Source organism: Moschus berezovskii, chromosome 11 (genome assembly GCF_049115385.1).
Source record: "Moschus berezovskii isolate FMDL1 chromosome 11, NW_MosBer_1.0, whole genome shotgun sequence".
In the NCBI taxonomy this organism is placed as follows: domain Eukaryota; kingdom Metazoa; phylum Chordata; class Mammalia; order Artiodactyla; family Moschidae; genus Moschus; species Moschus berezovskii.
The window spans coordinates 63,448,421-63,474,246 of record NC_142470.1 but is presented as its reverse complement, the minus strand read 5'-3'; the positions used below and the strand labels follow the sequence as shown (position 1 = coordinate 63,474,246).

The 25,826-nt window shown below is 44.7% G+C and overlaps 1 protein-coding gene across 3 annotated transcripts in view; it reads left to right on the top strand.

Moving 5' to 3' along the window:
- Nucleotides 1-5,208: 5,208 nt before the first annotated feature.
- The window catches only part of EVA1A (eva-1 homolog A, regulator of programmed cell death), a 62,557-nt gene continuing 41,939 nt past the window's right edge, over nucleotides 5,209-25,826 (top strand). The window contains exon 1 of one of the 3 annotated variants that reach the window (XM_055399961.2): nucleotides 5,209-5,510. The gene's annotated coding sequence lies outside the window, so the exon portion shown is untranslated. Of the gene's footprint in view, nucleotides 5,511-7,893; nucleotides 11,860-21,609; nucleotides 22,250-25,826 lie in introns of those variants that run through there. The other 2 variants (XR_016038587.1, XM_088841409.1) reach the window with 2 other exon arrangements.

Here is a 25,826-nt window from a genome sequence, read left to right as displayed (position 1 = left end):
ATTTCTTACGTCTCCTGCATTGGCAGGCATGTTCTTTACCACTAGTGCCACCAGGAAGTCCATGGGACTGAACCTCTTCCATGAGTCAAGATGTCCTGCTGCTAACCAGGACACCAGTGTGCAGGATGGTGGAGCCCTGCTTTTACCACCAGCATCTTGGGAGCCTCGCATATTCTGCAGGGAGGCCCAAGCTTGTTGACACTCATATCAGCAAGAGTGCTTACAATGAGAGTTCAGTTCACAGCTCTGGGCCTGGACCCATGCATGAAGTAGTTACTGCAGATTCTGGTTTCCCAGGAAGAACACTTTTCCTCTTCTAATTCCCCACCCCTGCCTATAACTGGAGCCACAGGCCATGTCTATGGGTGTGAACTCCCTCTTGCTTCTGCTCCTACCTGGCTCATCCTATGGCTCTCAACCCCAGATTGTGTTCCTATTTAACTCAGCCTTAATGCCAGTCCAGCAGTCCCATAACCAGGGAAGTAGCTTCATAAGATAGCCTCTGAGTATCTGCCATGGTCTAGGATACGGACTTAATAGCCCCTCCTCACATTCAGTCTAAAGTCTTAAATTATACATAATGCCAAATGGCACTAGTGGTAAAGAACCTGCCTGCCAGTGCAGGAGACACAAGAGACACAGGTTCGATCCCTGGATTGGGAAGATCTGCTGGAGGAGGGCATGACAACCCACTCCAGTATCCTTGCCTGGAGAATCCCATGGACAGAGGAGCCTATCAGCTACAATCCATGGGGTCACAAAGAGTTGGACACATCTGAAGCAACTAAGCATGCACACACAGACATGGAAAATAGAGGATTCCCTCTTTTATGATAGTTTGCTATTAATAAAATACTGAACGCTCTCATCTTGGGATAAATCTCCCCATTATATTTGGCTTCTCATCACAGTCTATAGTTTCTCTCTCATCTCAGGTTATGGAGGATCAAGCCATGCATTGCTTGCTTGCTTGCTAAGTAGCTTCAGTCATGTCCGACTCTTTGCAACCCTATGGACTGTAACCTACCGGGCTCCTCTGTCCATGGGATTCTCCAGGCAAGAATACTGGAGTGGGTTGCTATGCCCTCCTCTAGGAGATCTTCCTGACCCACGGATTAAACCCGCTCCTCTTACGTCTCCTGCATTCTCCTGGATTCTTAACTGCTGAGCCACAGAGGAAGCCCCAAACCACGCATACTGTCTTGGTAAAGTATAACTGTGACAAGTGTAACTTGGTAAAGTATAACTGTGACGAGTGAATGGGATCTGAAATAAGAACTCTTGTTTCTATCAAAATGGTGTGGGGGTAAAAGGGTGGTGATCAATGTGAACAATGGTGGTGGTCAAGTGTACCGCTTGAGAAACTTGGATTGCAGGGACAAACAAATCTTCATTTAATGACATCTCAGTTTTCTCATTTATAAAACATGAAAACAAGAGTACTAAACATGTCAGGATGCTGTGAGGGGTAGGAAAAATATATGTGAAAAGAACTGCGGCAGGGTTTGGCTTTCGTAAGTAAGGCAGTAAATGCAAACAGATGCAACCATGAGGTGTAGCTTTGAAGAGTTCCTTTCCAAGTCTTAACCATATAGTCCAGAGATCTCTTGAGATAGCTTCTGGGAACATCGGTTCCTATAGGGCCCTGGAGCAGTCACTCCAAAGCTCTTCCCTCAGGTTGGTCTCTATGGAAGCATTTTCTTTGAAGAGTGACCCCTAAGACCCCCAAGAGGGCTGTCTGACCACATATGCCCAGTTGCACAACCAGAGGCAGGGCTGCCCTGGATGCTGCCCTAGGGGCTGCCCTCATCCCTTTATATCTATGATTCCTGAAACTAATTGGATTGCAGAAGTTCAACAGTATCTTCTTCGTTATAATGAAATGAGGTTATCCTAAGCAGAGCATTTAGCTCAGTGCCTGGTGTGTACTAAGCATTCAATAAACGTTTTATTTTTGTTGCTTTTTAGTTGCTAAATTGTGTCTGACTCTTTGCAACCCCATGGACTGTAGTCCACAAGGCTCCTCTTTCCATGGGACTTACCAAGCAAGAATACTGGAGTGAGTTGCCTCTTCTTTCTCCAGGGGATCTTCCCCACCCAGGGACTGAATCCTCATCTCCTGTGTTGGCCGGTGGATTCTTTACTGCTGAGCCACCAGGGAACAGTTTTAAATCCTAAGTTAGGTTTATGGGTCAAAGTGCTTCCAAATTCCAGAGTCCTTCCTCTAGATTAGGAAGCAAGTGAACATGCTCTGGGTTAGGGCCAATTCAAGGAAAGTCTATGCCACCATTATGAATGAGATTTATTCATTCATATATTTATTTATACATTTAGTACACATTTACTGAGCATCACTTATTTACTGAGCATCACTTGCTCAGCACATAATTCTCTGATCTCTGGTGCTTATGAATGGCAGCTGCACACAGTGTTTTATCAGGAAAACCCACCTCTGAACATCACTTTTCCATTTGCCTACTGATAAAGCTAGCAAGTTAGAAAGAGCTCTGATCATGGCACCTTTCAAGCCAAGGTGTGAAATCTAGAGTTAGTCATGTGTGTATTTTACAGATAAGAAACTGAGGCCTGAGGCCCCAAGTTTGGAACAGTACTTCAGGGGCCATCTGTGGCTAGAATCTGATTCCCTGATTAGTTTAGGAAACAAGGGCCCTTTCCAGAAGACCAGTTGCCTCTGAACAAGGGTGAGATAATTGGTCTTTATATTGTCATTTACACATAGGTGTTCTTTTCTTTCTGAAGAGGTGCCCTTCAAGGTTAAATGAAATAGCATTTGAATAAGTCTAGAACAGTGGTTTTTAACTCTGACTGTATTAGAGCGTCTGAAAATCATTTTTAAAACACTGATTTTGGAGCCCCACCACAGACCAACTAAACATTTGCAGGAGCAGGGGTCTGGGGGCCTCATATTGTTTTTTAAAGCTCTCTAGGTGTTTCTAATTAAAAAGCTCCACAGTCTAATACCCAGTCATTCTTATACACAGACAGTGGTCTAGAGATCAGCGCTTCTGAAATTCTAATGCACATTTGAATTATCTGAGATCTTGTTAAAATTCAGATTCTGATTCAGTAGGTCAAATGGGGCTGGAACGTTCCCATTTGCAACAAACTCTCAGTTCATGTTAATAATACCAGTCTCCAGATCACACTTGAAATCGCATCCCCAGAAGGTGCTCTGGATTCTGGTCATCCACTGGTCACCAGTTTGTCCAGCCAGAGGCCTGGAAATTGCCTCTTTACTTCACCCACTCATCTGTACCCTATCAGCTCTTGGTCACTAGTCCTTGTCAATGCCAGCCCACTGTTCTTTGTGGCTTGTCAACTTAAATGCACAATGTGAGAGTTGCAAGTTTTATCTGCAGTAAAATGCGGACTGCAGCCAGGAGACAGCACCTCAGATAGCTCTGAGAAACTGCTCCAAAGAGGCGGGGGGGGGAAGGGTCAGTATATATGATTTTTTGTGAACAGGGAATACATGCAATCAAACACATTATTTTTCCAGAAGGTTTCTATTAGTCTCGTGAAGCCTTCTCTAGTCCTGAGGAACAATGTCACCATGAAGGATTTTAGTGTTCTAGATAGGAGGAGATGCAAGAATTGGGCTCATAAAAATCAGCTCCTGAGAATATCTAACTATCTAAAGAACTGTCCTGTCAGTTTTCCTGGGGCACATATTGCCTCATTTCTGCTCCTCACCCTGAACTCCTTCAGGGGATGTTGAAAGTCAGTAGCAACAAATGATTTAATCCTTGTAGAGGTAAATGGCAAGCACCCGTGTATGTGTGTTTGTGTGTGTGTGCTTAGTCAATCAGTCACATCCAACTCTTTGTGACCCCCAAAGACTATATTCCGCTAGGCTCCTCTGTTCATGGGATTATCCAGGCAAGAATACTGGAGCGGGTTGCATTGTCTTTACCAGGGGATCTTTCCGACCCAGGAATTGAACCTGCATCTCTTGAGTCTTCTGCATTGGTAGGTGGATTCTTTAGCACTAGTGCCATCTGGGAAGCCCAAGCACCCATGGCAAGTGCCAATCTGTAGTTGAAAAGTTCTAATTCCTTCTTTGTAGACAGGTCACCATTCTCTTCCACCATCACTCCCCATCCTGGCTGTGTTCTCTGACAAACCACCTCCTGATGGGGGTTTTCCATTCCTTCTTAGCTCTGTGCATGCCTTTTTTACTCTGTAGAAAGCTCTTCCAGTACTTGACCTATCTTGTAAGAGACCACAGAATTTCTGGGGCTCTATCTGCACTAGACACATATTACAATTGTCCAGGAACAACATGCCCTCCTGGTTCTTTTCTAAGTTCCTAGAACCCAGCTCAGCACTTATCAGGCTCTTAACAGTCCTTGAATTTAAGAAAGAAAATCCCAAATTTGAATGAGCAAAACCAAACAAAGACATCAAATACTCTCCTCATCAAAATGAACATTCTTTTGAGATTAGGCGTTAGGTTTTAAACACCCCCATTGGAGGGAAAAAAGTAGCTTAATAGGGGCTCAGGTATGTCCCTGGTGGTTCAGTGATTTAGATTCTGGGCTTCCACGGCAGGGGGCACAGGTTGGATATCTGGTCCTGGAACTAAGATCAGAAAAAGGAAAAACAAACAAACAAACAAACAAACACACCTCCCACACAAAAAAGAGCTCAAAGCAAGCGAGAGGACAGGAAGGAGAGGATGGGATGCTGGAAGCAGCTTGGAGGTCAGCTTTTAAATCTGGGCTGGTCCCAGCAAGGCACCCCCCTCATAGCTCAGTTGGTAAAGAATCTGCCTGCAATGCAGGAGACCCGGTTGGGTTCCTAGGTCAGGAAGATCCCCTGACCTAGGAAGGGATAGGTTACCCACTCCAGGATTCTGGCCTGGAGACTTCATTGACTGTATCGTTCATGGGGTCGCAAAGAGTCGGACACGACTGAGCGACATGCACTTTCTTTTTCTTTCCTCCCAGCAGGGGAAAAGGGAAGAGCAGGGGGCTTCCCTTCTGGGGCAGGGTGGAGACAGCCCACGGAGAACCTTTCGGGGCCCTGGGGACTGTTGGAAGTGCGCGGAGTAGGCAGGAGTTTCGGAGCTTGAATTAACTTGGTGCGGAGGGAGGCGCCGCGAGCCGCAGCCATTCAGGTTTCAGGTCTTTCCAGCGCCCTTACGGGTAGCTGGTTTGGGGAAGGGGAGGGGAAGGGAGGGCAGGTCCAGAGCAAAGTGGGTGGAGTGGAGGGGGCAGCCTGAAGGAAACGAGACAGCCCTTTCCTCCCACCGAATCGTGGTCCTCCTGCGTCTGCTGGGGTTACCACCGCCGCGCGTGAGCGCCCAGGCCGGGACCCCGTGCCCACAGGTCTCCACTGGGGTTTCTTTCGGAATCGCCAGTGCCAGCCCAAACCTTGGCCACAGCTTTGTGCGTCCTCCTCTCAGCGATCGGCCCCTGGTCCCCCGGCTCCGCCCCCAGCACCCGGAGCCAAGACCCCGGAAGTGCGCGTTGGCGGCTCGGGCGAAGGTAAGCTCTGCGGGGGAGCGCGCTCAGGGTGCAGGGGCGCCTGGCATCCCCAGCGGGCCGTGGCCTGCCCTGAACACCCCTGCTTCGAAACACGTAGAGCACTTCTGACCTGAGGAGGCTGCTTTGTTCCTGACCCCCTGCCCAGGTGTTGTAGCCTGGGTACCCCCAGGGAACTTTGCTTACCGGCGCTTGTTTTCTCTCTCTTCTTGTCACTTTCCTGTTGCTTCCTACCCGGCATCCCTGCTTCTTTTTCTGGATCCAAGAACTCTCTGCTCCTTGCCTATGCAGCCTGGCTTCGGAGAGTGAGTCCTTCCCTAATCTCTGCGCCTCTCTTCTCCTCCGCCTTCGGGACCAGGGGCTTAGTTCCCAGCCGGCGGCTGTGACTGGCTTTGACCTCGGACCTGCCAGATGCAGCCCTGTGCGAAATTTCCTTGGCTCTAGTTGATCTCGTTTTGTTGTTCAGTGGCTCAGTCGTGTCCGACTCTTTGCGACCCCGCGGACTGCAGCACACCAGGTTTCCCTGTCCCTGACCTTCACCGTGTCCCAGAGCGTGCTCAAACTCATGTCCACTGAGTCAGTGATGCCATCCAACCATCTCGTCCTCTGTTGTCCCCTTCTCCTCCTGCCTTCAGTGTTCCCCAGCATCAGGGTCTTTCCCAATGAGTTGGCTCTTCCCATTAGGTGGCCAAAGTATTGGAGCTTCAGTCTCAGTTCTTCCAATGAATATTCTGGGTTGATTTCCTTTAGGATTGACTGGTTTGATCTCCTTGCAGTCCAAAAGACTCTCAAGAGTCTTCTGCAACACCACAGTTCAAAAGCATCATTTCTTCCGTGCTCAGCCTTCTTTATGGTCCAACTCTTACATTCATACATGACTACTGGAAAAGCCATAGCTTTGTTTTCTGAATGTTTTAAGCCAGCTTTTTCACTCTCCTCTGTCACCCTCATCAAGAGGCTCTTTAGTTCCTCTTCGCTTTCTGCCATAAGGGTGGTGTCATCTGCATATCTGGCACTTACCAGACTCCTTTCCAGGAACTCAGCCTGTTGCATGCTTTCGGTGGCCCCTGAAATAAAAGTGGATAGTGGGGTGAAAAGGTAGTTGGTGGTCCCTAAATCCCTACGGGGGATGCTCTGCTCACAGAGAGGAGAGTAGTCAGCTTCTTGCAGTTCTGACTGGGTTTCCCAAGGATTAGGATGTGGGGGTGGGGATGAGCACTGAATATGGGATTCGAGGGTGGAGGGTGGAGGTAAAGAAGCTGATTTGGAAGGAGAGGGGAGGAAACCATTTTGTGTTAGCTTGCCATTTTGCTCTTATTAACTACCTGAGTTCTCACATCAAGCCTCTGAGTAGGGACTCCTATCCCTATTTTACAAAGGGGCAAAGTGAGATGCACAGAGGGTGAGTAATGCTGCCAAGTCTATGCAGATGGGAAGGGATCCAGCCAGGATTTGGGAATCAGCTGGTTTGTACCAAGCATCCCCATATCCTGCCCTACAAAGAGTTCCTCTATCCAGTTTGAGCAGAATACCAACACCTATCCCTGGGTCATACTACATGGTACCAGGCTTTTGATTTTTTTATCAAATACATCTTGATTCTATTCAAATCCAAATGATTTATTTAGTACCTACTATCCTCACAATTCAGTGGAAGCACTGAAGTTTCAGCTTAAAACCTCACTCTTGTATCATCTGCCCACCATCCAGTCTGTCATCAAATATATAATTCTTCTCCAGAAGGATAGCTTGAGTCTCTCTCCCCAAAAGACCGTTAGGCTTGTTGGCTAACCTAAACCCTAGAGTGGGACCACTAGCATTTAAATGCTGCATGAAGCCTTTCTGTAGTTTGTCTGGAAAGTAGGGATGGGAGGATTTGAAGCAGAGGCAGTCAACTAGGGTTTTGGTTTTGCCTCCCAAATGGTATCTGGCAGTGTCTGGAAACATTTTTGGCTCTTAATGTGGAAGTGTTAGTGTCCTCCCACCCCCAGATGACAGAAGAGATGAGAATCTGCAGTGTTTTACGAGCACCGAGGTAGATCCTGTGCATATTAAAATTTGAGAATCACTGTCTTGCAGAATAAAATCTAACCTCAGACACTGGCCTGCATGCCTGTTCACATTGGCCTCAATTTACCTTCCCAGATTCATCTCCTGACACTTCCTGTACGCACTTTCTATTCCACCCAGCTTCGTATTCTTTTGGTGTTCTAGTTCTTGACTTTTTGGACGCCCATCTTTCTCCATGGCTGGCAAATTGCTCATTATTCTTTGAGACCAGATCTCAAGTCCCGTGCTGGGTGAAGCATGATTCAGCCCCTGAATCATGTGGTTTGGTTTTATCCCTCCCTGCTACCCCATCCCCAGCCATCCTCTCCCATTTTTTCTTTTAATGTATGTCTCTTGTAGTGTTTACGGTGCTTTATAGGGATCTCTTGTTTCACCCCTTGACTGGTCTACCTGGAACCTAGCACAGTGCTGTCCTCATGCTGGTGGTTAAACTTGCAAGCTTTGGAATCAGGCTGTCTGCATTCAAATTGTAGTTCCGCCACTTTGTGACCTTGAGACATTGACTCTCTCTCTCTCAAAACCTTATTGACAAAATAAGAAGAAATAGTCTGCCTTCTCTGCAGGTGAGTGTTATTAACTAGTGGGATAATAATTGTTCGTATTAGCACTGAGTGCCAAGACAGGGTTCAATTTTAGCATTGTATATTTTTACTAATTTAATTTTTATGAGGACCCTATTAAGTTAGTACTAGAGTCAGACACGACTGAGCAACTTCACTTTCACTTTTCACTTTCATGCATTGGAGAAGGAAATGGCAACCCACTCCAGTGTTCTTGCCTGGAGAATCCCAGGGATGGGGGAGCCTGGTGGGCTTCTGTCTATGGGGTCGCACAGTGTTGGACATGATTGAAGCGACTTAGCAGCAGCAGCAGCAGCAGCAGTATTACCCTATTTTCCAGGCAAAGAAATGGTGTCCTGGGAAGCTAAGCAGTTTGCCCAAAGTCACACAGCTAATGTAGGCCAGGATTCACCAGACATCTGAACTGTAAAGCAGTAAATTCTGGTAAAGGGCTTAAACCACATATAGTAAATGCTGTATAAACATGAGCTGGATTTGTTGTGTACATTGATAATAGCCAAAGTCTATTGGGCTTTTCAACTGCACCACCTTGTGATCTAAGACTGTGCCTTTCTTTTTACAATTCCTGTTCCTTTTCTCTCCATCTTGTCCCTAACCTAGTCTCAGAGGGACAAGACATTGGGGTCAGTCTTCTGTCACAGTTCTAGGTCAGCACCAATGAACTTGATGTTAAATGGAGTCTTTTGTGAGCCAGGTCAGGATCAGAACAGCATTCACTCTTTGAGGATGGGCCCTTGGAATCAGCACGCTTGCTGAAGGTGGAGGTGCCGAGGAGGAGTTAGGAGCTACCTGACTCCAGCTTTGTCCTTTCTAAGCATTTTGTGTTTTGCATTGTGTACCTAGCACATCAGTGTTGTGTTAAATCAATCAGTGAATGTGGGATGAATGGATGAAGGCACTAGGTGGATCTCCTGCCTATACTTGATGAGGCAGAGTATGTTTTTTTCTCCAAGTGTTATATATTAAAGGTAAAACTTGTTAAGAGAATTTAATAACTTGCACGGAGTTTTTGAGAACCAGATTTGGAATCTGTCACCGACCACTTATATGAGTTATGTGTGACACTGGATACTAGGTTACAGCTGATCACTTTATTAACTCGAGATCCTTTTCCCTGAATGTAGCCCTACCTTTGAAAGCTGAAAGCTGAACCCCTTCCTTGCTGGTCCATTGGCCAATTGGTGTATAGGCCAGACTGCCTTACACAAATACCTGCACATTTGTGTACACTGGCTTCTTTCATAGCTGACTCAGACAGTTGTGATCCCCCTGAGTTTGCTTGTTTTGGCAGTTTGTCCCTAAGACTTTAGTGAGTGAGTTTACCTGGTATGTGCTAGGCTTTGAGGTTTTGTCAGGAGGTCAGAGAAATACTCTAGTCAGGCTGCTTTTGAGGATGGAGCAGGGTGAGAACTTCCCTGTCCATCGACGTGTTATAGACCACTCAGATTCCCTGTAGCACTTCACACCAGACTCTTACTGCCTCTGGTGGTAATGCCTCTGGCATCATCCCCTTTCCTGGGTCACCAGATGACTGATCTGAGAAACAGATTTCCCTCGAGTGCTAATGACTGGAATAAGAGACTGACTCAAGATTTTGGGAGCATCACTTGTATTTTCACTGAGGCATTCATCTAGAAGATAAACTAGCCCAGGAGGGGAATGTCAGGCCTGGCACTATGTTTTCAGGCCCCTGATGTCACAGCTTGGCTGCCGTCTTAGGTAGTATCTCTTAACCTCTTCTACTTCTCAAGTAGGAGCTTGCTGGGTTTGTGGGGATTGGTAATCATGAGTGTGACAGATAGAAAGCTGTATGTACCTGGTATATAGCTAAAGAAGGGCCCGACAGATGCATAGGTGTATGGTGACTGGAGGACAAGAGATGGGTCTGGGGGATGGCTCTGACTTTCCAGCAGTCCAGGAATCTGTTTCTATATGTTGGGAGACAGTGGAGTGGGCTCAGGTATGCCGAGCTCTTTGAATGCTGGCTCTCCCTTCTGTTTCCTCCTGTGGCAGTGGAACCAGAGCCCAGGGGGAGGGACAGTGTGTCCAGTAAGCAAAGAAACCAGAGTCACAAGGTTGTGCTCAGTGGTTGTAGGTTTTGTTTGTTTGTTTTCCTTCAAAGCCCTGGCTAATAAACTGTGTGGATGCCTCCTCCTGAGTCTGGACTTTTGAACATTACCTTTAGAGAAGCCAAAAGTCTGTCTGAATTGATAAGGAATAGCTAAGTTTCTCTGGACTTAGAGAGGGAGGAAGAAAGCAAGAGAGAAAGAGACAAGAGAGAGAGCTAGGGCACACTTGATCTATCAGTTCTGTTTTTTTATAAAATCCAGCATGTGACCTAGCAGATCACTGTCATGGCTGGTACATTTGCTGGGAATCATGGTCACAGTTGCAGTCCTTTTCTTTGATCCAAAAGCCTTTTGTCAAAACACACCTCAGGTGCTAGGTACATATGTTTGTTGATTGGGTAACTGATATAAGTGCTTCTATAGGTCAATCCCAGATTTCACTAGTTTATTTACCACTTAGTGACACCCCCCTCCCCCCCGCATGTAAGAGATACTTAGTGAGTGATAAACAGTGAATGAATGCACTAGCATGAAAGTTGCTATGCAACCTCAACATGTTCATGCCCTAAATGGGGAGATAGACAGGGAAACCAGCACAGCACAGTGGAGTAGTTCTGTGACAGAGAAAATACCGATGCCGAGGAAGACTCAGTCTAGGCAGGGTTCAAGGAATGGAGGCAGAGGGAAAGGAGGTCTCTTTGTGGGACGTTCTTCCTCCATGGAAAGTTCCCATAGGTGGTTCCTAGTGGTCAGTTGCAATAAGAGCACCTGGGAGTAGGTGCCAGAACCCGTGTTAAAGGTTTTATATCCGTTTATTGTGTTGATCCTCGTAACCATCCTCTGAGGTCAATATTAGAGGAGGAATCAGAATCCCACCCTTAGCTAAAAGGCAGATCTGGTATTGGATCCAGGCCCCTGGACTCTGAGCCCTTCACCGTTTCTCCAGACAGTGTCAGGGTGGTCATATTATCATCAAAGCCAATTAGAAAATCTAATTTTCAAAAAAGAAAGTACAGGTGTGTGGGTTTTTGTGGTCTGGGTAGGAGTGGCCCTTTCCTCTATGCTTTTCCCCCTTTCCCTCTCCCTTGCCTGATGTCTGAGGCCTTGACTTGTGAGAACTTAAAAGCAGTTAGACGCTCTCTGCTCTGGGGATCAGAGCCTCTTTTTTTCTACCTCTTACCTCCTCTTTTATCACCTAGGCATCTTGCACTTTTTTCTCCAAGGTGAGAGGAGATGGAAATGCTACTCAGTAGACAAGCAACCATAGAGTTTTTAATAAAAGAAAGCTTTCTTAAAAAAAAAACAAAAAAACCCTGCTGTAGTTTAAGCCTTTCCCCTTTGCCCTGTGCCCTCCTGCCTGTATCACTTGGATGGTTAATACTAGGAGGAAACTGACTTCAGGGGGCCTTGTTTCTGCACAGGGACCCTTGATGAAAAGGGCTGCCCAAACTTGCCTTACTCTAAAGTGAAGTGAAGTTGCTCTGTCGTGTCTTTGCGACCCCATGAACTGTAGCCTACCAGTCTTCTCCATCCGTGGAATTTTCCAGGCAAGACTACTGGAGTGGGCTGCCATTTCCTTCTTCATGGGATCTTCCCAACCCAGGGAGCGAACCCGGGTCTCCTGCATTGCAGGTAAGGACCTACACAAATCACAAATATGGCTGGCTTGTCTTTTTGCTTCCTCATATTGGCAAGACAGGCCACAGCAGCCCATGATAAGGGGCTGTAAGGGCCTCTTATCGGAAGACACATGCACTGTTTTCCTTAAGTGCCTATCCTGTGTTCCACAAAGGCTGACCAACCTTTGACGTTAGTTTCTTCTCTGCTGGAGTACGCTTTAAGGACCTCATGAAAATACAGAAAACAATGACTTGGATGTATTAAAGTCTGGAAAAGACACTCATGAAAGTGAAGAGTGTGCCTGTAGATAGCCTTGTATACTCACAGAGATAGCTTGGTGGCCTTGGTTTGTCTGCTTAGCTCAAACTGTCAGTGTTTGGGCTTCCCAGGTGGCTCAGTGGTAAAGAACCTGCCTGCCAACTTGAGTTCAGTCCCATGGGTTGGGAAGATTCCCTGGAGAAAGAAATGTCAACCCACTCCAGTATTCTTGCCTGAAGAATCCATGGACAGAGGAGTTTGACAGGCTACAGTCCACGGGGTCACAAGAGTTGGACCCAACTGAGCACACATGCTGCACATCAGCGTTTACTGAAGCCCTCATGTCCCAGACGTAGTTCTAGGCCCTGGGGTTGTAGACATGAACAAGGTGTTCTTCCTGCCCGCCAGGCTTCTTTGCCCATGGAATTTTCCAAGAAAGAATACTGAGGTGGAATGCCATTTCTTACTCCAGGGGATTTTCTCAACCCAGGGATTGAAACTGTGTCTCTTGCATCTCCTGCATTGGCAGCTGGATTCTTTACCACTCGCACCATGTGGGAAGCCCCAGTGTAGCTTACATTAGTACATTACTATCCTGTATCGGAGAGCATTTCTACATTGCTGTCTTATATGCTATCCACCTCTCTCATTGAAGTAAATTCTCTGAAAGCAAGACATATGTGCCTGTGCATGCTGAATTGCTAAGTCATGTCAGACTCTTTACATCCCTATGGAGTGCAGCCCTCCAGGCTCCTCTGTCCATGGGATTTCCCAGGCAAGAATACTGGAGTGGGCTGCCATTTCCTTCTTCAGGGGATCTTCACAACCCAGGGATCAGACCTGCATCTTCTGCGTTGGCAGGCAGATTCTTTACCACTGCACCACTGGGGAAATCTAAAACATGTCTTCCGTTCAGTTCAGTTGCTCAGTTGTGTCCGACTCTTTGCGACCCCATGAATCACAGCACGCCAGGCCTCCCTGTCCATCACCAACTCCCGGAGTTCACTCAAACTCAAGTCCATCGAGTCGGTGATGCCATCCAGCCATCTCATTCTCTGTCGTCCCCTTCTCCTCCCACCCTCAATCCCTCCCAGCATCAGAATCTTTTCCAGTAAGTCAACTCTTCGCATGAGGTGGCCAAAGTATTGGAATTTCAGCTTTAGCATCAGTCCTTCCAATGAACACCTAGGACTGATCTCCTTTAGAATGGACTGGTTGGATCTCCTTGCAGTACAAGGGACTCTCAAGAGTCTTCTCCAGCACCACAGTTCAAAAGCATCAATTCTTCGGCGATCAGCCTTCTTCACAGTCCAACTCTCACATCCATACGTGACCACTGGAAAAACCATAGCCTTGACTAGACAGACCTTTGTTGGCAAAGTAATGTCTCTGCTTTTTAATGTGCTATCTAGGTTGGTCATAACTTTCCTTCCAAGGAGCAAGCGTCTTTTAATTTCATGGCTGCAATCAGCATCTGCAGTGATTTTGGAGCCCCAAAAAATAAAGTCTGACACTGTTTCCACTGTTTCCCCATCTATTTCCCATGAAGTGATGGGACCAGATGCCATGATCTTTGTTTTCTGAATGTTGAGCTTCAAGCCAAACTTTTCACTCTCCTCTTTCACTTTCATCAAGAGGCTTTTTAGTTCCTCTTCACTTTCTGCCATAAGAATGGTGTCATCTGCATATCTGAGGTTATTGATATTCTTATCCATTGCCTAATCACCCAGGGGATGTTTGTTAAATTCAGGTAATAATGTCAGATAAGAGAAAACTTGTTAACTTACACCCTGGAGGTCCAGATTAGCTTCTGAAAGAACAAACGACCATTATGGTCAAGGAAATCAATTCAGTTACCATTCTCCCTCAGGTTATCTAGTAACCCCACTGATTGTTACTTTAGAGCCTTGTCCAGGTTCAGTAAGAGACAGTCTCTGCATTGAATGTTTCAAACAGGCCTTCAGAGACAGAGAAATATCCAAAACCAGCTGAATTATATCATGGATGCTGTGCTGTGCTTCTGTGCTAAGTTGCTTCAGTCGTGTCTGACTCTGTGAGACCCCATGGACTGTAGCCCGCCAGGCTGCTTTATCCATGGGATTCTCCAGGCAAGAATACTGGAGTGGGTTGCCATTTCCTTCTCCAGGGAATCTTCCCAATCCAGGGATTGAACCTGCGTCTCATAAGTCTCCTGCATTGGCAAGTGGGTTCTTTACCACTAGCGCCACCTGGGATAAGGCAGTCCTTTTAGTGAGACCTCTTGGACAGAGTTGTGTCACATGGTACACGGAATGGCAAAGATATCTCTGTGACTGAAGTGAATCAATTCCATGTCCCATACCTTGGGCCAGGGAGGATGGACAAACCAAGTAGAGGTCTTCTAGTAAGGGGTAAGGAGTACTGCATATTGGAGATAAACGCCAGTGCCTGCCACAGGTTTTGATCTGTTTTGACTTCCAGCCTGTATTAGTTTCATAGTGCTGCCATAACAAAGTACTGCAAACTAGATGGCCTATAACAACAGAAATTTATTGTCTCACAGTTGGGGAGGCCAGAAAAAATATCAGCAGGGCCGTGCTCCTCTGAAGGTCCTCGGGAAGTGTCTGTGCCAGGTTTCTACCCTGGCTTCTGGAAGCCTTAGGCATTTTTGTTTCCTCCCTGTGTCTCTTCACATTGTCTTCCTTCCGTGTATGTCTGCATCCAAACTTCCCCTTTACATAAGGACAGTAATCATATGGAAGGACCCAAGCTAAAGACCTCATTTTAACTTGGTTAAATCTGTAAAGATCCTGTTTCCAAATAAGGTTACACTTTGAGACGTCACCATATCTTTTTGGGGGGACACAATTCAACCTATAACACAACCCTCTCTCAAGGAGAGTTCAGGACTCCTTCCTCACACCAAGGTGACTGAGTAGCTCTACCCTAAGGTATCTGCATCTGTGTTTAGGCCACGCTCACTGCCTTTATCCGTCCAGCCTCTCCTTACTTTAGACTTTGCTCGTTCATTTAACAGTCAGTGTTTGTGTAACGGTAAGCACTGAGTTCCTGTTGCATTTCAGGTACTATGCTAACTGCCCCTCTACCATGCTCTCTTCGCTTCCTTTGGAAACAGTACTCCTTTCCCTCAAAGGGACACTGACCAAAGTTTGTTTGTCTTCATAACTCAAGTACTAGTATCATGCCTGTGTTAATAGGTGCTTTATCAATAAATGAATGAATGAATGATTGCTAGACTATGCTGCACTTCTGCTTTCCCGGCTGCCTTCTTCTCTTGGCCTCCTTCCCTCAAAATCATATCTAGTCACCACTTTTTTTCTACGTGCCCAGAGCAAGTAGCACATGGCATTCTTTCCGTTATGCTGATACCTCAGCTATGCTGGTCCTAATCATCCATAGATACATTTGGCTACCCATTGACCACCATCTCTCTGTCCTGCTTTACACAAAGAAAAGTTCAACTTCAGTTCAGTTGTTCAGTCATATCCAACTCTTTGCGACCCCATGGACTGAAAGCACGCTATCACCAACTCTGGGAGTTTACTCAAACTCATGTCCGTTGAGTTGGTGATGCCATCCAACCATCTCATCCTCTGTCATCCCCTTCTCCTCCCACCTTCAATCTTTCCCAACATCAGGGTCTTTTCTAATGAGTCAGTTCTTCGCATCAAGTGGCCAAAGTATTGGAATTTCAGCTTCAACATCAGTCGTTCCAATGAATATTCAGGACTGATTTCCTTTAGGATGGACTGATTGGATCTCCTTGCAGTCCAAGGGACTCTCAAGAGTCTTCTCCAACACCACAGTTCAAAAGCATCGATTCTTCGGCGATCAGCTTTCTTCACAGTCCAACTCTCACATCCATACATGACTGCTGGAAAAACCATTGCCTTGACTAGATGGACCTTGGTTGGCAAAGTAATGTCTCTGCTTTTTAATATGCTGTCTAGGTTGGTCATAACTTTCCTTCCAAGGAGTAAGCGTCTTTTAATTTCATGGCTGAAATCAGCATCTGCAGTGATTTTGGAGCCCCCCAAAATAAATTCTTTCACTGTTTCCCCATCTATTTGCCATGAAGTGATGGGACCAGATGCCATGATCTTAGTTTTCTGAATGTTGAGCTTTAAGCCAACTTTTTCACTCCTCTTTCATTTTCATCAAGAGGCTCTTTAGTTCTTCTTCACTTTCTGCCATAACGGTGGTGTCATCTGCATATCTGAGGTTATTGAAATTTCTCCTGGCAATCTTGATTCCAGCTTGTGCTTCATCCAGCCCAGCATTTCTCATGATGTACTCTGCATATAAGTTAAACAAGCAGGGTGACAATATATAGCCTTGACATACTCTTTTCCCTATTTGGAACCAGTCTGTTGTTCCATGTCCATTTCTAACTGTTGTTTCCTGACCTGCATACAGATTTCTCTAGAGGCAGGTCAGGTCGTTGGTATTCCCATCTCTTTCAGAATTTTCCAGAGTTTGTGGTGATCCACACAGTCAAAGTCTTTGGTATAGTCAATAAAGCAGAAATAGATGTTTTTCTGGAAATCTCTTGCTTTTCCGATGTTCCAACAGATGTTGGCAATTTGATCTCTGGTTCCTCTGCCTTTTTTAAAACCAGTTTGAACATCTGGAAGTTTGTGGTTCACGTACTATTGAAGCCTGGATTGGAGAATTTTGAGCATGACTTTACTAGCGTGTGAGATGAGTGCAATTGTGCAGTAGTTTAGTTTGGCCATTCTTTGGAATTGGAATGAAAACTGACCTTTTCCAGTCCTGTGACCACTGCTGAGTTTTCCAAATTTGCTGGCATCTTGAGTGCAGCACTTTCACAGCATCACCTTTTAGGATTTGAAAAAGCTCAACTGGAATTCTGTCACCTCCACTAGCTTTGTTCATAGTGAACAAAGCTACGAACAGTGTTCAACTTACTTGCCCACAGAAAGATGGCTCTCATAGGAAAAGCAAAACTTCTTCCATGGGCATCTTTGTTTCTCCATTTCTAAAGTTTCCCTCTCTTGCAATTCCAGAAGGAAGGGACATACCATTTCTGCTACATTGATTATTTCAACAAGTATTTTTTTGAGTCCCACGTTTATAGGTGGGGCTATGTTTGAAGCACATTAACTCTTACCTAGTTTCTACCTTTCTAATAAAAAGGCCTGCTTCTTTAACTTCTTCCTGTTTAATATATTGGGTTTCTTCTATGTACTGAATAACACAGTGATTTTAAAATTTTTTTAGCATTAATATTCTTCAAATGAAATCTTAAATGGAATATCAATGAGTTAAAGAGAAGAAACAAAAATTTTGTGGTATATTTGAAAATAGTGAGACTGTTATGATGAATATAAAAATATAAATTGAAATTTTACGATGACAGTGCAGCCTTGTAGTCTCCTGACTATTAATACTTCTCTGTGTTTTGTACTGGCTATACAGCCTTAAGAAAATTATGGCAGCCAGACATTCAAAGTGATAGCACTTTTAAACAGGATACCTTGCAGATTCAGGTTTTTTTAATTAAAATGATACAGAAACTTGAAAGAAGAATATAGGAAAATGTGGTTTTAATGTTGACTAATTAATACTATGTAACAACTGTTTGCATTCATTAATTATAAGGGATCTAATTGAAAGTAATAGATAAACAGGTTCTTCAACCAATTTTTATCTTCCTTTGACAGAAAATACTTCCTCAAAACATACTGTGCCATTATGAGATGTTAATTATGTTATTGGAGAAGGAAATGGCAACCCACTCCAGTACTCTTGTCTGGAATATTAAGAGTATTGTGACTTCAGTGCCTGTTTCTATTCAGTAATCACTTAAAGCCCTTAATGGGCTTCCCTGGTGCTCAGGTGGTAAAGAATCCATCTGCAATGTGGGCGACCTGGGTTCCATCCCTGGGTTGCAAAGATCCCCTGGAGGAGGGCATGGCAACCCACTCCAGTATTCTTGCCTGGAGAATCCCCATGGACGGAGGAGACTGGTGGGCTGCAGTCCGTGGGGCTGTAAAGAATTGGACACAACTGAGTGACTAAGCACAGCACAGCACAAAGCCTTAAACACAGCAAACAATATTTAACTTGACACATTGAGTCCAAACTTCAGTTGTCATTTTCATCACTGACATTTTGGCCTGCATTGCTAAATTGGTCATATTTGGATTTATAAAAGCCTCCCAAGCACTATAAGAATAAAACAAACATTAAAGGAACCAATAATACCACAGTGCAACAGGCAATGCGGTCATTTATTACCATGCAGTTTACTGTTGCCTCTTTATGTGAGCATGCACTCAACGGATATCCCAGAGTCTTGTCTGGCATTCAACCGAGCCATGGCATACTGGAGCCAAAGTGGTGGTGGTGGGCTTACTTGTCCAGTTTTACAGAGAGAAGACTTGCATGGATCTGAATCACCAAAGGCATTTGCAGAGCTATAGCTTTCCTAATTAATGGCGTTTCTAATACATTCCCTGGTAGATCAGTGGTTAAGAATCAACCTGCCAAGCAGGAGATGCAGGAGACACAGGTTCAATCCCTGGGTCAGAAAGACCCTGGAGGAAGAAATGGCAACCCACTCCAGTATTCTTGCCTGTAAAAAATCCCGTGGACAGAGTTGTCTGGCAGGCTACAGACTTTGGGGTTGCAAAGAGTCGGACATGACTGAGCACATTTCCTTTATTCTGTGCTTGTTCACATTTGGCATATCACACACTGAATATATATATCTATGGTTTAAAAAATATTTTTAAAAACACATAAAAACCTGAAGCAATAGGTTGAACTCCAGCGTATTGGAGTATGATGTAAGACAATGGTGGCTTCAAGGAAGCTGTAGAACTGACTTGTTGGCATCAGATAAATGTCTGCCCAGCTCATGGCTTTTCACCTTCTGGGTGTTGAGCAGTTTGTCTGCATTGCATTGAATTGAATTGGCCCAGAGAAGGTACTGTGTATCTGTGGACAAGTTCCCCCTGGAAGGTCTCAGGTGGAAGCTGTCTACCTTCTCACGAATCCACACAGCTCCTGCCAAGGAAGGCTGGCAAACCCCTACCTAGAATTTCCCTTTTCTTCAGCTCCCTGGGGGACTACCATGGGTTTCCAGACTCCACCTTGTTTTTGATCCACTCTTCTGACTTTTTATCTTCTTTGGGCTTCCTTTGTGGCTCAGCTGGTAAAGAATCTGCCTGCAATGTGGGAGACCTAGTCTCAATCCCTGGGTTTGGAAGATCCCCTAGAGAAGGGGAAGGCTACCCACTCCAGTATTCTGGCCTGGAAAATTCCATGGACTATATAGTCCATGGGGTTGAAAAGAGTTGGACATGACTGAGCAACTTTCACTTTCTTTCTGACTTCCTCAGTGTCCCTGTGCTTATGCTCTGGTTTTAATAATTATCATGGACTTAGAAGTCAGCTTGGGACTTGGGAAGCCAAAATGGAAAAGAATCATGACTGGTAATGTTTCTTGTTCCCACTTGTATGTTTCTTGGTGGGGCATTATTTTTGTGAGTTCTGTACATTTACAGATGCCCCAGGTAGACAGGACTTGGGAAGCCCTACTGGTGGCAGATGAAGCCTTTGCTTGAGGAATACAGGTTAAGAATAAAATGGCAAGTGGATTGCCTTTTTTAATGGCCTGGATTAAAGATCCACAAGTCTGTCATCATGTTCTGCCTTGCTTGCAACCATAGAGAGAAAATCACACAGGATTTAGTTAGAATTATTCAAGCACATGTTGGTTGGCTGACCATCAGGACTGAAACTCTTTTCATGCTCAGTGTGGTACAAATGTTGTGATTCTGTTTGACTACTTCCTGCCATCTCCATGAAGTTTCTTCTTTCTCCATCTGACACTTGGCAGGCTAGGTTTCACTAGGGTTCAGCCATGAGCTCTTTCCTTTACCTTTGGTATTCTTTGTCAGGGTTACCTCATCTGTTTTCATACTTCAGCTGATGACTCTCAAATGCTTTTAATTATCACTCCAGGAACACAGTATGACTCCAGAATTCCTTTACGTTATTATTCCTGCAAACCTCTTTACATGTCTTACAAGCTGACCAAATTCAATGTTCTTGGGTCTCCCCGCATTTCCTTCATGAAGGAGAATCTTGTGTAAGGCCCCTAATTTCAAAGAACTTATATAGCCTAATGAAAAAATATAGGAAACACATACTTTTACTACATGCAAAATATTGTCAGAGGGCTACAGGGCTGCAAGAGAGGGAGCCATTATGTATGATGAGGAGAATCAGAGAACGTTCTTACAGGAAATGATGTGACATGGATCTTGAAGGGTAGATAGGACTCAGAAGTGCATTAATATAGAGAAGAGCATTCAGCAGAGCAAAGCCCAGAGGTAGAACTGAGTGGGAAGTATATGAAGAAGAACATGATTCCATTTGCTGGGATCATGTTCTTCTTCATATACTTTCCATTCAGTTGTTTGGCTGTGTTGGAAAGCTAGGTTGGGAAGAACCTGTGAAGGGCCTTGATTTACAGGCTCACACTTCAATTTTACTCTGTAGGTGGCAATTTTAGAACAGAGGAGTGGCGTTATTAGAACGCTGTTTCTGAATGCTCAGTCCGACACCAGTATATGATATTCGGGTAGAAGAAGAAAAGGGAACTCCTAAGTTAGGTGAGTGGCTATGGGGACCAAAGAGGGGATATGAGGTAGAATTTTCAGGGCAAGGGAGAGGAAGGGCCCAAGATGACTTCCAAGTGTGAGTATGAGTGATTGGGAGGGTCAGGATATTGTGAAAACGGTGGAGGAAATAGGAAGTAGTTTAGTGTGAGAATGAACTTAGGATACACTGGGCTGGGGAGATCTCTGAGAAATCCAAGTGGAGACTCCCATCCCGCCTCATCCATCCTCAGTCCTTTAGACTCCCCTTTCAGGTTAAGGTGGTCTGGCTCCCTGCCCAGCTCTCCAAGCTAGAATCAACCCCCAACTTATATGCCCAGGCCTATCTTACTTGGGGCAGTAAATATTTAAGAGGATCCCCTGACCTCCTGGGCACATATATTTGCGCATCAGTCAAAAGTCAGATACAACTGAAGGGACTTAGCACGAACCTAACAGGCCACCCTAGGGCTGATCCTAAGAACCTTGCAGGTTAGACCACCTCTAATCCACGTGGTCTACTTCATAGGACTGGTTTTTGTTTCCCTTTCAAATTCTTGTCCCTTTTCTTGTGTTCTCACTCCTATACACCCTCCTGAGACAGAAACCCCCGCTCCCAGACTAGTGCTAGGGTCCTAATACACATGGACAGAATCCAGAGGCTGATATAGAATAGTCTTTGGGACTCTGTGGGAGAGGGTGAAGGTGGGATGATTGGGGAGAACGGCATTGTAGCATGTATATTATCATAAGTGACCAGTCCAGGTTCGACGCATGATACAGGATGCCTGGGGCTGGTGCACGGGAATGACATGGAGGGAGGATATGGGGAGGAGGGAGGTGGGAGGGGGGTTCGGGAGGGAGAGCACATGTACACCTGGGGCGGATTCATGTCAATGTATGGCAAAACCAACCAATATATTAATGTAAGGTAATTTGCCTCCAATAAAATAAATTTAAAAAATAAAATAAAATAAAAAAGCTATTATATCCATACTCCAATAAAAAAATAAATAAATAAAGATAGCTTCCTGGATTCTGACCATATTTAAGGCTCTTAGAGTTGACTCGTGCTTCCCAGGTGGCGCTAGTGGTAAAGAACGCACTTGCCAATGCAGGAGACATAAGAGACGCAGGTTCGATCCCTGGGTCAGGAAGATCCCCTGGAGGAGGGCATGGAAACCCACTCTAGTATCTTGCCTGGAGAATCCCATGGACAGAGGAGTCTGGTGGCCTATAGTCCACGAGGCCGCAAAGAGTCGGACAAGACTGAAAGTGACTTAGTCTGGCACTAGAGATGACTCCACTCTTCTATCTACAAGATCAAATCCTCAGTGCCTGTATCATCCTGAGGGATGGGCCCTGGTTTTCTTCCCACTTCCAGGTGCTACTTCAAGCCCAGTACCACAGCTAACCAGTGACTTCGGGAAATGTGAGGTGTCCAACATGTGCATGGCACACTCTGCATCTTGTACCTATCTGGGATGAAAGCATCTTGCATCCTGCCTCCCAAGGTTTGAACATTCCTTTAGATCCTCACTCTTTCCTCTGTTGTACTCTGGTTGGCCTCCCACACGGCGGACACCCGACCTTCATGCCACATGGGAGGCATTTGGATTGCTGGTGCTTGATCGCCCAGATTGGTTCCTTTTGCTGCTGGTTGCCCCTTGGCTCGGACAGTGTCATCATTCAATTCCGTGGATACTTCCTTTATGTTTATGGTTTGGGGACTTCAGAAAGAAACTGAAACTGGGAAGGAATCTGGGATTTTCCAGAGCCTTTGCGATTGACTTAGTCAAACATCTTCAATCACTTTTTTCTCATAGTGAAGACTTCACATAATTAAAACCATTCCTGGCCAACACCAAATAAATTTTGCACATGCTGCTTGAGTTACTATGCAATTTGACCCTAGTGTGGCTTTGTCTGAAATTAATATTTCACTGAAACTCTTCCTTCTGAATAGGCTGAAACCAGAAACAGTGGAAATTCAACATTTGCTTAATACAATGAAACTTTATGACAGGACTTCCCCCCAATACCTCACATTTCTTAGATATGTAGCTCATTTGGGGGAAAAAAAAAGCATTCTTGGCAGAATCCATGTAGCATGAACCAAATATCCTAGCTTGTGTTTCTATATACTCAGATATAAAGTGATGGAGAAAATGCAATTCTAAATGCCCGTCATATAGCTTTGGTGTATAAAAGTTAGGATTACCATTTATTGAGTATCTACTATGTGCCAGGCATCTTACCATGCTCTGCATCCTCCAAAAACACCCTGTGAGAGTATAAATGTGCCAGACCTGGGCCTTCTGATCCATACTCTGCCCTGCATTCCGTTCTGTCGCTCAGTCGTGTCCGACTCTTTGCGACCCCGTGGACTGTAGCCTACCAGGCTTCTCCGTCCGTGGGATTCTCCAGGCAAGAATACTGGAGTGGGTTACTGTTTCCTTCTCCAGGGGATCTTCCCGACCCAGGGATCGAACCCCGGTCTCCCACATTGGGGGCAGACGCTTTAACCTCTGAGCTACCAGGGAAGCCCTGCATGGGACGGACTAAACTGGAGGCTGCCTTTCTCAGGCTTAAGGGTGCTCTGATTTCCTGCTAGGCTTGGTCAGTAGAGTCACCAGTGAATGGTTGGAGGGTGAGGAAAGGAGGAAGCTGGAGCATTTCCTTCCTCCCTCTTCTCCTCAGCTATCTCCTCCAGTAGTGGCTGCATCTCCATGGTTCCAACTTCCACTGTTTCAGTGCTCCATGGTTCCAGGTTCCTCCTGGTGACCCTGGCTCCTGGAAAACACTTCTCCCCGTGTCCCTTCAGTTGGCTCCTGCTTATTGTTGCTAATCTCTGGCTTAACTCTGGTCCATCTTGAACATCTTACTCCAACTATTTTCCTCTTTTTAAAGTTCAAACCAATCTGAAAAGATTTTTAAATTCTTGACTTTGTCATCTATTATAGCAGTCTTCAAATCTCAGCTTCTTTGTCACCTTCAACCTGTATTTATATCTTTATCAAATGCAACCAGTTCTCTGAAATAAATTTCTTTTGTTGTAAATACTTGAAGCAGGTTCTCTGGTTAGAAGGGGATTGATGGATTGAAGCCAGAATCATTAGCCTCATTTTAAGGATGAGGAAACAGAGGATCACAGAGGTTAACTGATTTGCTCAGTCTTAAATATAGGAAATAGAACTCTGGTTTAAACTCATGCTTGATCAGTCCTGAAACTTGTGCCCTTTCCCCTGTGTACATCTGTGTTCTGCTTACTGCTGCCACACAAATGGAATCTAATTTTTTTTCTGTATAAATCCCTTCATCTTCTGGAAAAAGAAAACTTTCATAACCTCCTTCTCCAAGATTTCCCCAGGTGAAATGTTCTATATCTCTTCAACTGTTCCTTATGAAAAAGAGTTTTGAATTTCCCAAGAATCCCTCTGTGGCCCTTTTATTGCCATACTCACTTGCCTTCTGACCCTAATCCCTCCTTAATCCCTAAAACCACTTATTTACTCACCATTTCTATAATTTTGGCATTAAAAAAAAAGACTATTACATAAAGTCATACAATATGCATCCTTTTTGAACACTTTTTTTTAGATTCACTTTTTAAAAATATTTATTTTTGGCTGCTGTGGGTCTTTGGTGCTGTAAATGGCAACCCACTCCAGTGTTCTTGTCTGGAGAATCCCAGGGATGGGGGAGCCTGGTGGGCTTCCGTCTACGGGGTCACACAGAGTCGGACACGACTGACGTGACTTAGCAGCAGCAGCAGCAGCAGGTTTTCTCTAGTTGTGACAAGTGAGGGCTATTCTTTGATGTGGTGTGTGGGCTTCTCATTGTGTTGGCTTCCTGTTGAGGAACACAGGCTCTAAGCTGTGTGTGCTTCAGTAGTTGCAGCCCGTGGGCTGAGTAGTTGTGGTGCACAGGCTTAATTGCTCCGCAGCAAGTGGAATCTCTCTGTACCAGGGATTGAACTTGTGTCCCCTGCATTGGCAAGTGGATTCTTAACCACTGGACCACTAGGGAAGTCCTGAAATCTTCTTGGATTGAGTTTTTAACTCAACATAATTTTTTGGAGATTTATCCAGGTTGTTGCATTTATTAAAAGTCTGTTCCTTTTTTCTTGCTGAGTAGTATTCCATGGCATGAATATACCCAGAACATTCACCCCTTAAATAAAATTTAGGTTGCTTTCAGTTTTGGGGTATTACAAATAAAACTGCTTTAAATATCTGTGTGGGCAAGTCTTCCCTTATCTGGAATAAATGCCCAGGAATAGTGTTGCTGGGTTATGTGATAGTTTTTTGAGAAACTATGGACCTGTTTTCTAGAGTGGCTGTCTAATTTTACATCCTCACTAGCAATGTATCACTGATCTAATTTCTCCATATCTTTGTCAGCAATTGGTGGTGTCTCTATTTTTTAGTTTTGCTGTTTTGGTAGATATGTAGTGGTGTCTCATTGCTTTAATTTCATCTTCCTAGTGACTAATGATGTTGCATATCTTTTCATGTGCTTATTTGCTATTTCAGTATCTTCTTCAGTGAAATGTCTCTTCATGACTTTATTCCTGTTCTAAATGGATTGTTTGCTGTTTTTTATTGTTGAGTTTTGAAGGTTCTTTATATATTCTAGATAGTAGTCCCTTTGACAGATATATGACTTAAACACCTTCTCCCACTCTCTAGTTGTCTCTTCATCCTCTTAACAGAGAGAATGTTTTTAATTTTGATGAAATCCAGATTATCAATTTTCCCTGTTATGCATTGTGATTTTGGTGTTAAGTCTGAGAATTCTTTACCTAATATTAGATTCCCAAGATTTTGTATTTTTTTCCTAAAAGTTTTGTAGTTTTATGGTTTGTGTTTGGTCTGTGATTCACTCTGAGTAAACTTTTATGTAATATATGAGGCTTGGGTCAAGGTTCACTTTTTTGCCTTTGGCTGTCCAGTTTCTCCAGCACCATTTGTTATAAAAGCTCTTTCCTCCATTGAACTGCAAAGCACCTTTGTCAAAAATCAGTTGGGCATGTTTATGTGGGTCTATTTCTGGGTTATTTATTCTGCTCCACTGCTCTATGTTTCTGTC